The sequence below is a fragment of the Theropithecus gelada genome, chromosome X (assembly GCF_003255815.1).
Source record: "Theropithecus gelada isolate Dixy chromosome X, Tgel_1.0, whole genome shotgun sequence".
NCBI classification, from domain to species: Eukaryota; Metazoa; Chordata; class Mammalia; order Primates; family Cercopithecidae; genus Theropithecus; species Theropithecus gelada.
In genome coordinates this window covers 46,926,500-46,937,468 of record NC_037689.1, presented here as the reverse complement: position 1 = coordinate 46,937,468, position 10,969 = coordinate 46,926,500, and positions in this window count along the sequence as shown.

The following is a 10,969-nucleotide window of genomic DNA, read 5'->3' as shown; positions in this document are numbered from 1 at the left end:
AATCTGAGAAAAGACCAATGTGCCTACTGCAAGGAGGCTGGCCACTGGGTAAGAGACTGCCCCAAAAAGAAACAACGAGGACAGGGACCCCCTAGGTCTACACCCGTACTAGTCACTCAAGATGAAGACTAGGGAAGACGGGGTTCGGATCCCCTCCCCGAACCTAGGGTAACTTTGCAAGTGGAGGGGTCCCCAGTCCAGTTCTTGGTCGATACGGGAGCACAGCACTCAGTCTTAGTTAAAACTAATGGGAAATTATCCTCCAAGTCCTCGTGGGTACAAGGGGCCACAGGAGTTAAGAAATACCCATGGACAACACAAAGAACAGTAAACCTCGGAGCCAAGAATGTAACCCATTCTTTCCTGGTCATCCCTGAGAGCCCCAGTCCCCTATTAGGGAGAGACCTGCTAACTAAAATGGGAGCACAGATCCATTTCCTCCCTGAGGGGCCGGTCGTGACCAACTCCCACAATCGGCCCGTGTCCGTCCTGACTATAACCCTAGAAGATGAGTACCGGCTCCACCAGGAGCGAGCGGCCCCTGACCAGGACATAGCAACCTGGCTCCAGCAATATCCAGAAGCTTGGGCGGAAACGGGGGGGCTTAGGACTAGCAAAACACCGTCCTGCCTTGTTTGTTGAACTTAAGCCTGGGACAGACCCCGTGCGGGTACGCCAATACCCGATGCCCCTAGAGGCCAAGAAAGGAATTGCCCCGCATATCCGCCGGCTCCTTGACCAAGGGGTCCTTCGCCCATGTCACTCGCCCTGGAATACTCCATTGTTGCCGGCACGAAAACCTAATAGTGGAGAATACAGACCTGTACAAGACTTAAGAGAAATCAATAAGAGGATTGTGGACATACATCCAACTGTGCCTAACCCATATACCCTCCTGAGTACCTTAAACCCTAAACATCAATGGTACACTGTTTTAGATTTGAAAGATGCTTTCTTCAGTTTGCCTTTAGCCCCTCAGAGCCAAAAGCTCTTCGCCTTCGAGTGGAATGACCCTGACAGGGGCATAAGTGGCCAACTGACATGGACCAGGCTGCCGCAGGGATTCAAAAACTCTCCTACCCTGTTCGATGAGGCCCTCCATGAAGACCTGGGTGAGTACCGACGCAAACACCCTGAAATAACTTTACTACGGTATGTTGATGACCTCCTAATTGCTGCTGAGACCCAAGAAGCTTGCATCCAAGGGACCAAGGGTCTCTTACAAGCTCTGGGGAATCTGGGCTACTGAGCCTCGGCAAAGAAAGCTCAAATCTGTAAGCCAGAGGTAACATATCTAGGGTACCTGCTTAAAGAAGGGCAGCGCTGGTTAACAGACGCCCGGAAACAAACTGTTCTGCAGATCCCCAGGCCACAATCCACCCGACAAGTGAGGGAATTCCTGGGGTCGGCGGGATTTTGCAGACTATGGATACCTGGGTTCGCAGAACTGGCTAAACCCTTGTATCAGGCAACCCGGGGGCAGCAGCCATTTAATTGGACAGACAAAGCCGAGTCGGCTTTCCAACAGATTAAAACCGCCTTACTCTCTGCGCCTGCACTGGGGCTACCTGATGTTACCAAGCCCTTCCACCTATATGTGGACGAGAATACGGGTGTCGCCAAGGCGGTAATAACTCAGAACTTAGGCCCCTGGCGGAGGCCAGTTGCCTACCTGTCAAAGAAGTTAGACCCAGTGGCTGCCGGGTGGCCCCCTTGTCTCCGAATGATTGCGGCCACGGCTCTGATGGTGCAAGATGCTGATAAACTTGTCATGGGACAAGAATTGCGGGTCGTTACTCCACATGCCATCGAAGGTGTACTCAAACAGCCACCTAATCGATGGATGAGTTACGCTCGGCTCACCCACTACCAAGGACTACTACTAAATCCTCTCAGGATAACTTTCCTGCCCCCAACGACCTTAAACCCTGCCTCGCTGCTGCCCAACCCGGACCTGGATGCCCCACTCCATGACTGCACCGAGATACTAGCTCAGGTGCACGGAGTTCGAGAAGACCTGCAGGACCGCCCACTTCCTGACGCCGACCTCGTTTGGTTCACTGATGGGAGCAGCTTCATGCATCAAGGCCAGAGGTACGCTGGAGTGGCAGTGACTTCAGAGACTGAGGTAATCTGGGCGGAACCCCTGCCCCCGGGGACATCGGCCCAGAAGGCCGAACTGATAGCTCTCACCCAAGCTCTTACCTTAGGGGCGGGGAAGAAGCTGACAGTATATACAGACAGCCGATATGCTTTTGCAACGGCGCATATACATGGGGCCATTTACAGGGAGCGAGGGTTACTGACAGCTGAAGGAAAAGAGATAAAAAACAAGCAAGAGATCCTAGCCCTGCTAACAGTCCTATGGAGGCCAGAAAAGTTAGCCATTGTGCATTGCCCAGGGCATCAGAAACCAACTACTCCAACTGCTCAAGGCAACTTTCTGGCAGACCAAACTGCAAGGAATGTGGCAAAGGCTCCCAGCCAACTCCTTACACTCCAGCTCCCTGACCCGGGCCCCCGGGACTTGCCATATTTCCCTGAATATTCAGAACAAGATCTCCAGTGGATTGACAAACTTCCCCTGAAACAAATCCAGAATGGGTGGTGGACTGATACTAATGACCAAACCATCCTACCAGAAAAATTAGGACAACAGGTGTTAGAACACATCCACCGAACCACCCACCTGGGGGCCCGGCGGATGATAGACCTGATCAGACGCTCCAAGCTCAAAATCAGACATATAGCTGAGACGGCCAGCAGTATCGTGACAAGTTGCAAAGTCTGCCAGCTTAACAACGCATACCCCCAATCTCAAGCTGCAACAGGAACAAAGCTCAGGGGAACCAGGCCTGGTATCTACTGGGAAGTAGATTTTACTGAAATAAAGCCAGGAAAGTACGGGTACCGGTACTTACTTGTCTTTGTAGATACTTTTTCAGGGTGGACTGAAGCATTCCCAACCAAAAGAGAAACTGCTCAGGTCGTAGCAAAGAAAATTCTGGAAGATATCCTCCCCAGGTATGGCTTCCCCGTCCAGATAGGGTCAGATAATGGGCCCACTTTCGTCGCTAAGGTAAGTCAGGATTTGGCTTCCATCCTTGGGGCAAATTGGAAACTCCATTGCGCTTACAGGCCCCAGAGTTCAGGACAGGTAGAAAGGATGAATCGGACCTTAAAAGAGACCTTAACTAAATTGACTATGGAGACTGGCACTAATTGGGTAGTCCTTCTCCCCTACGCTCTGTTCCGGGCCCGTAATACCCCTTACAGACTGGGCCTTACCCCTTATGAAATCATGTATGGTAGACCCCCACCCCTAGTTCCCAGCCTAAAAGATGATCTGCTCAAGTCTGAAACAGAAAATGTCTCTGAACTCTTATTTTCCCTACAAGCCTTGCAGAAAATTCATCAAGAAATCTGGCCCAAGCTGAAGGAACTATATGAGACCGGTCCCCCGCCGACACCCCATCCGTACCAGCCGGGAGACTGGGTCCTGGTCAAGCGACACCAACAAGAGACCCTAGAACCCAGGTGGAAAGGACCACTCCAGGTACTCCTAACCACACCCACCGCCGTAAAGGTAGAAGGCATTGCGTCATGGATCCACTACACCCACGTCAAGCCGGTGGACCCAATCTCCGACCTCCTGGGACCAATCACGGCGGCGGCTGAAGCACCGGACACGTGGACTGTGGACAGAGCTAAGAACAACCCCTTAAAACTCACCCTGCGCCGACAGCATAGCTCACTGCAAACATACAGTTAGGTAGTCTGACTCTAACATTAGTCGCCCTAGTGGCCGCTGGGGAAAACATAAAGCCAGCTCCTAATCCCTTTGTCTGGAGATTCTGGCTTTATGAAAACCAAACCCACCCTGGGCAACCTCATAAGCCCGGGAAATTAGTGGCCAGTGCAGATTGCCCCTCCTCAGGGTGCAATAGCCCAATTTTACTAAATTTTACCGATTTCCCAATAGCCAAACCAGTGGCACCAATGATATGCTTCGAGTATGATCAGACTCAATACAATTGTAAGCACTATTGGTGGCACCAAAGTGCTGGCTGCCCTTATAACTATTGTATCGTCCATAAATACCAATGGTGGGGTGGAAAAGAACAGATAAACCCCAGATGGCCCTTCCATCGTAGACGAGATGGAGACCTTTCATACACATGGATAGTTAGAGACCCCTGGAACTCCCGCTGGACCACGCCTCAACACGGGGCTGTATACTACTCCTCTGCCTCCACATGGCCTAGTAGTCACCTCTATCTGTGGCAGGGTCTAGTGCAGGTACGGCCCCTGGTCCATGGAAATATCCAGCGACAAGAAAACCGCCTGACACAAGATTTACGTCCTTTTTCCTGGTTAAAATTATTGCAAGAAGGATTAGAACTTGCTAACCTTACAGGACTTCACAGCCTGTCTGGCTGCTTTCTGTGTGCCACTCTAGGGCGTCCACCGCTAACCGCTGTCCCCCTGCCATGGGGATCCTCTACCTCTGCCCAAGCTAACAACCACCGCAACCTCTCATATGCCCCTATCCCTAACGTGCCACTATACCTAAAACCCAGCCAAGAAAAGTTTCCCTACTGTTTCTCAGGAACTAATTCCAGCCTCTGCAGCATCACTGCAACGCCCCCTAATATCCCCTTAAGGGCTCCGTCAGGCATATTCTTCTGGTGTAATGGAACATTATCTAAAAACCTATCAAGCCCCTCTGTTACCAAGCTACTGTGTCTTCCTGTCACATTAGTTCCCCGGTTGACTCTATTTACTGCCGGCGAGTTCCTAGGGTATACCAGCAACTGGACTACTGCTGTTATTCACCCAGTCCCTAGACTGAGACCTGCACGAGCCATATTTCTCCTCCTCATTGCAGGAATCTCCCTCACCGCATCCTTCATGGCAGCCGGACTGGCAGGGGGAGACTTAGGTCACACCCTCATAGAAAGTAACAAGCTGTACCAACAATTTGCCGTTGCTATGGAGGAGTCAGCTGAGTCCCTTGCCTCCCTCCAGCGGCAGCTCACGTCCCTAGCACAGGTAACCTTGCAGAACCGGAGGGCCTTAGACCTACTCACTGCTGAAAAAGGGGGTACGTGTATGTTCCTAAAGGAAGACTGTTGTTTCTACATAAATGAATCAGGACTTGTGGAGGACCGGGTCCAACAGTTACGCAAGTTAAGCACAGAAGTAAGAACACGGCAGTTTGCTTCAGCTGCAGACCAATGGTGGAACTCATCTATGTTTTCTCTGTTAGCCCCCTTCCTTGGACCCCTGCTGAGTCTTCTATTTCTGCTTACCGTAGGACCTTGTATTGTTAACAGAATTTTGCGGTTCGTTAGAGAAAGGTTTGACACTGTACAACTCATGGTCCTCAGAGCCCAATACCAACCTGTAAACGCTGAAACAGAATCAGACTTGTAAGACCCAAGATTGGCTCTAGAGATACCTGAAAAGAAGGGGGGAATGAGAGGAGCCGGGCACATTCCTTAGCCCCGGGCTCAAAACAAACAAGCCCAGTACAAACACATCCCATCCTCCCATCCCACCACATATCACCATATATCTCTCAAACTTCCTGAGCCCAGTACAAACACATCCCATCCTCCCATCCCACCACATATCTCTCAAACTTCCTGAGCCCAGTACAAACACCACCTGGAAGGTCTCCGATAAGGAGACAGCCGTTCAAGGTTTTACTGAAAGCGCAGGAACCGAGAGAATTCCTTTGTTCCCCTGTAACTTTCGGGCTATAAAAAAGCAAGCATTCGCATTGTTCGGGGCCCTCTTGTATGCTGTGTAATGGAGGGACCAGGTTCGAACTTGTCATAAAGATCCTTGCCGCTTGGCTTTGACTCTGGACTCTGGTGGTCTTCTTTGGGGAACAGAGGGTCTGGGCATAACAAAGTTACTTAACAAGTCTTAAAAAACTGATGAAGATTGAAATCATATCAAATATTTTTTTCTGACCACAATGGAATGAAACCAGAAATCAGTATCAGCAATAAAATGGAAAAACTCACAAATACATGGAAACTAAATAACATACTCTTGAACAGCCACTGGGTGAAAGAGGAAATCAAAAGAAAATTTTAAAAATATCTCTACACAAATGAAAACAAAAACATAACATACCAAAACTTATGGGATACAGCAAAAACAGTAATAAGAGGGAAGCTACAGTGATAGACACCTACATTTAAAAAAAAAGAAACCAGCCTGGGCAACATGGTGACACTCTGTCTCTCCAAAAAATTTTAAAATTAGCCAGACGTGGTGGTGCACACCTGTAGTCCCAGCTACTCTGGAGGCTGAGGTGGGAGGATTGCTTAAGCCTAGGAGGTAAAGGCTGTAGTGAGTTGTGATTGTGCCACTGCACCCCAGCCTGGGCGACAGAGAAAGACTCTGTCTCAAAATACATAGATAAATAATTAAAATAAATAAATACATAAATTTTAAAAGTCTCAAATAAACAACCTAACTTTATACCTCAAGGAACTAGGAAAAGAAAAACAAACTAAATCCAAATGTAGCAGAAGGAAGGAAGTAATAAATATCAGAGCCAAAACAAATTAAATAGATAATAGAAAAACTATTTTAAAAAGTTAACAAAACAAAAAGTTGTTTTTTTGAAAAAATAAACAAATCAACAAACTCTTAGCTAGGCTAACTAAGAAAAAAGAAAGAAGACACAAATAAATAAAATCATAAATGAGAGAGGAAAGGTTATAATGAATGCTTCAGGAACTAAAAAAAGATCATAAGGGACTATTTTGAGCAGTTACATGCCAACAAATTGGATAATCTAGAGGAAATTGATAGAGTCTTAGAAATACATAACTACCAAGATTGAATCAAGAAGACACAGAAAGCCTGAACAGATCAATTACAAACAGAGACTGAAGTAGTCATAAAAAAATCTCCTGGCCGGGCACAGTGGCTCACGGCTGTAATCCCAGCACTTTGGGAGACCAAGGCAGGTGGATCACATGAGGTCAGGAGTTTGAGACCAGCCTGACCAACATGGTGAAACCCACCTCTACTAAAAATACAAAAATTAGCCAAGCGTGGTGGTGGGCACCTGTAATCCCAGCTACTCAGGAGGCTGAGGCAGGAGAATCACTTAAATCCAGGAGGCGGAGGTTGCAGTGAGCAGAGATTGTACCATTGCAATTCAGCCTGGGCAACAGAGTGAGACTCCATCTCAGAAAAAAAAAAAAAAAAAAAAAAAAAAAAATCTCCCAACAAAGAAAAGCCCACAATGACATGGCCTCACTGGTAAATTCTACCAAACATTCAAAGAAAAATTAATACCAATCCTTCTTAAACTCTTCCAAAAAACAGAAATAGAGGGAATACTTTTGAACTCATTTTATGAGGCCAGTATCACCCTAATCCCAAAGTCAGACAAAGACAATACAAGAAAAGAAAACAACAGGCTAATATCTCTGATGGATGTAGATGCAAAAATCCTCAATAAAACATTAGCAAACCAAATTCAACAACACATCAGAAAGACTATACATCATTGCCAAATGGGACTTATACCTGGGATGCAAGGTTGACTTAACATACACAAATCAATCAATGTGATATACTACATTAAGAGAATGAAAGAAAAAACATCACATGATCAGCTCAATAGATGCAGAAAAAAGCATTTGACAAAGTTCAACATTCTCTCACAATAAAAAACTCTCAAAAAATAGGTAGAGAATGAAATTTCCTCAACATAATAAAGGCCATTTATGAAAAGCCCACAGCTAATATCATAATCAATGAGAAAAACTGGGCCAGGCATGGTGGCTTATGCTTATAGCTCATGCCTTAGCACTCTGGGAGGCTAAGTAGGGAGGATTGCTTGAGCCCTGGGTGGTCGAGTCTGCAGTGAGCCATGATCGCACCACTGCACTCCAACCTGGGCAACAAAATGAGATGCTCTCTGAAAAAAAAAGGAAAAGAAAAACTGAAGATTTTTCCTCTAAGATCTGGTACAAAGCAAGGATGCCCATTCTTGCCACTTTTATTCAACACAGTATTGGAAGTACTAGTAAGAGCCATAAGACAAGAAAAAGAAATAAAAGGCATCCAAATCAGAAATGAAGAAGTAAAAGTATCCTTGTTTGCAGATGCCATAAACCTATATGTAGAAACCCCTAAAGACTCCACACACACACACACCCCCCCCAAAAAAAAAAAAAAAAAACCTTGCTAGAACTAATAAATGAATTCAGTAAAGATGCAGGATACAAAATCAACAAACAAAAATCACTTGCATTTCTCTACACCAATAAAGACCTATCTGAAAAAGAAATTAAAAAACAATCCCAATTAAAATGGCATCAACATTCCCTGAACAGACAAATAACAAGCTCTAAAATTAAATCAGTAATAAATAGGCTACCAACTAAAAAAAAAAAAAAAAAAAAAAGGCCAGGACTAGACAGATTTACAGCCAAATTCCAAACAAGGGGTGGTATAATTCCTACCGAAACTATTTCAAAAAATTGAAGAGGAGGGACTCCTCCCTAACTCATTCTATGAAGTCAGCATCATCCTGATACCAAAACCTGGCAGAGACACAAAAGAAAACTTCAGGCCAATATCCTTGGAGAACATTAGTAAAAAATCCTCAACAAAATACTTGCAAATTGAATCCTGCAGCACATCAAAAAGCTAATCCACCACAATCAAGTAGGCTTTATCCCTAGGATGCAAGGTTGGTTCAACATATGCAAATCAATACATGTGATTCATCACATAAACAGAACTAAAGACAAAAAACACATGATTATCTCAATAGATGCTGAAAAGGCTTTTGATAAAATTCAACACCCCTTCATGTTAAAAGCTCTCAATAAACTAGGTATTAAAGGAACATATCTCAAAATAAATAAAAGCCATCTATGATAAACCCACAGCCAACATCATACTGAATGGGCAAAAGCTTGATGCCTTCTCTTTGAAAACAGGCAAAAAAACAGGGATACCCTCTCTCACCATTCCTATTGAACATAGTATTGGAAATCCTGGCCAGAGCAATCAGGCAAGAGAAAGAAAAAAAGGGCATCCATATAGAAACAGAGGAAGTCCAACTACCCCTGGTTGCAGACAATATGATTCTATATCTAGAAAACCCCACAGTGTCAGCCCAAAAGCCCCTTCAGATGATAAACAACTCCAGCAAAGTTTCAGGACACAAAATTAATATACAAAAATCACTAGCATTCCTATATGCCAACAATAGTCAAGCCAAGAGCCAAATCAGGAAAGCAGTGCCATTCACAATTGCCACAAAAAGAATAAAATTCCTAGGAATATAGCTAACTAGGAAGGTGAAAGATCTCTACAGTGAGAATTACAATGATTTCTCCAGGAAATCAGATATGACACAAACAAATGGAAAAACATTTTATGCTCATGGATAGAAAGGATCAATATTGTTTAAATGGCCATGCTGCCCAAAGCAATTTACAAATTCAATGCTATTCCCATCAAGCTACCAATGACATTCTTCACAGAACTAGAAAAAAACTATTTTAAAATTCATATGGAACCAAAAAAAAGCTAAAATAGCCAAGGCAATCCTAAGCAAAAAGAACAAAGCTGGAGGCATCACATTACCTGACTTCAAACTATACTTTAGGGGTACAGTCACCAAAACAGCATGATACTGGTACAAAAACAGGCACATAGACCAATGGAACAGAATAGAGAGCTCAGAAGTAAGGCCAGACACTTACAACCATCTGATCTTTAGCAAAGCTGACAAAAACAAGCAATGTGGAAAGGACTCCCTACTCAATAAATGGTGCTGGGGTAGCCATATGCAGAAGACTGAGGCTGGACCCCTTCCTTAAGTCATACACAAAAATCAACTCAAGATGAATTAAAGACTTAAATGTAAAACCTAAAACTATAAAAATCCTGGAAGACCACCTATGCAATACCATACTGGACATAGGAACTGGCAAAGATTTCACAACGAAGACACCAAAAGCATTTGCAACAAAAGCAAACGTTGACAAATGGGATTTAATTAAAGTAAAGAGCTTCTGCACAGCAAAAGAAACTATCAATATAGTACTATCAATACTATCAATACAGTAAACTATCAATATAGTAAATTATCAATACAGTAAACAACCTACAGAATGGGGGAAAATATGTATCTGACAAAGGTCAATGTCCAGCTTCTATAAGGAACTTAAGCAAATTTACAAGAGAAAACAAACAACCCCATTAAAAAGTAAGCAAAGGACATTAACAGACACTTCTCAAAAGAAGACATACAAGTGACCAACAAGCATATTTTAAAAAGCTCAACATCACTGAGCATTTGAGAAATGCAGATCAAAACCACAATGAGATACCATCTCACACCAGTCAGACGGCTATTATTAAAAAGTCAAAAAAATAACAGATACTGGCAAGGTTGAGGAGAAAAGGGAACACTTATATGCTGTTGGTGGGAGTGTAATTAATTCAACCATTGTGAAAAGCAGTATGTCAATTCCCCAAAGAGCTAAAAGCAGAACTCTCATTCAACCCAGCAATCCCATTACTGGGTAGATATCCAAAGGAATATAAATCATTCTAGCATAAAGACATATGCACACATTATGTTCATTGCAGCACTATTCACAATAGCAAAGACATGGAATCAACCTAAATGCCTATCAATGACAGATTGGATAAAGAAAATGTGGTACGTACACACCATGGAATACTATGCAGCCCTAAGAAAGAACAAGATCATATCCTTTGCAGGAACATGGACAGAGCTGGAGGTCATTATCCTTTGCAAACTCACCCAGGAACAGAAAATCAAATACCACATGTTCTCACTTATAAATGGGAGCTAAGGCCAGGTGCGGTGACTCATACCTGTAATCCCAGCACTTTGGGAGGCCAACGCAGGTGGATCACTTGAGGCCAAGAGTTGGAAACCAGCCTG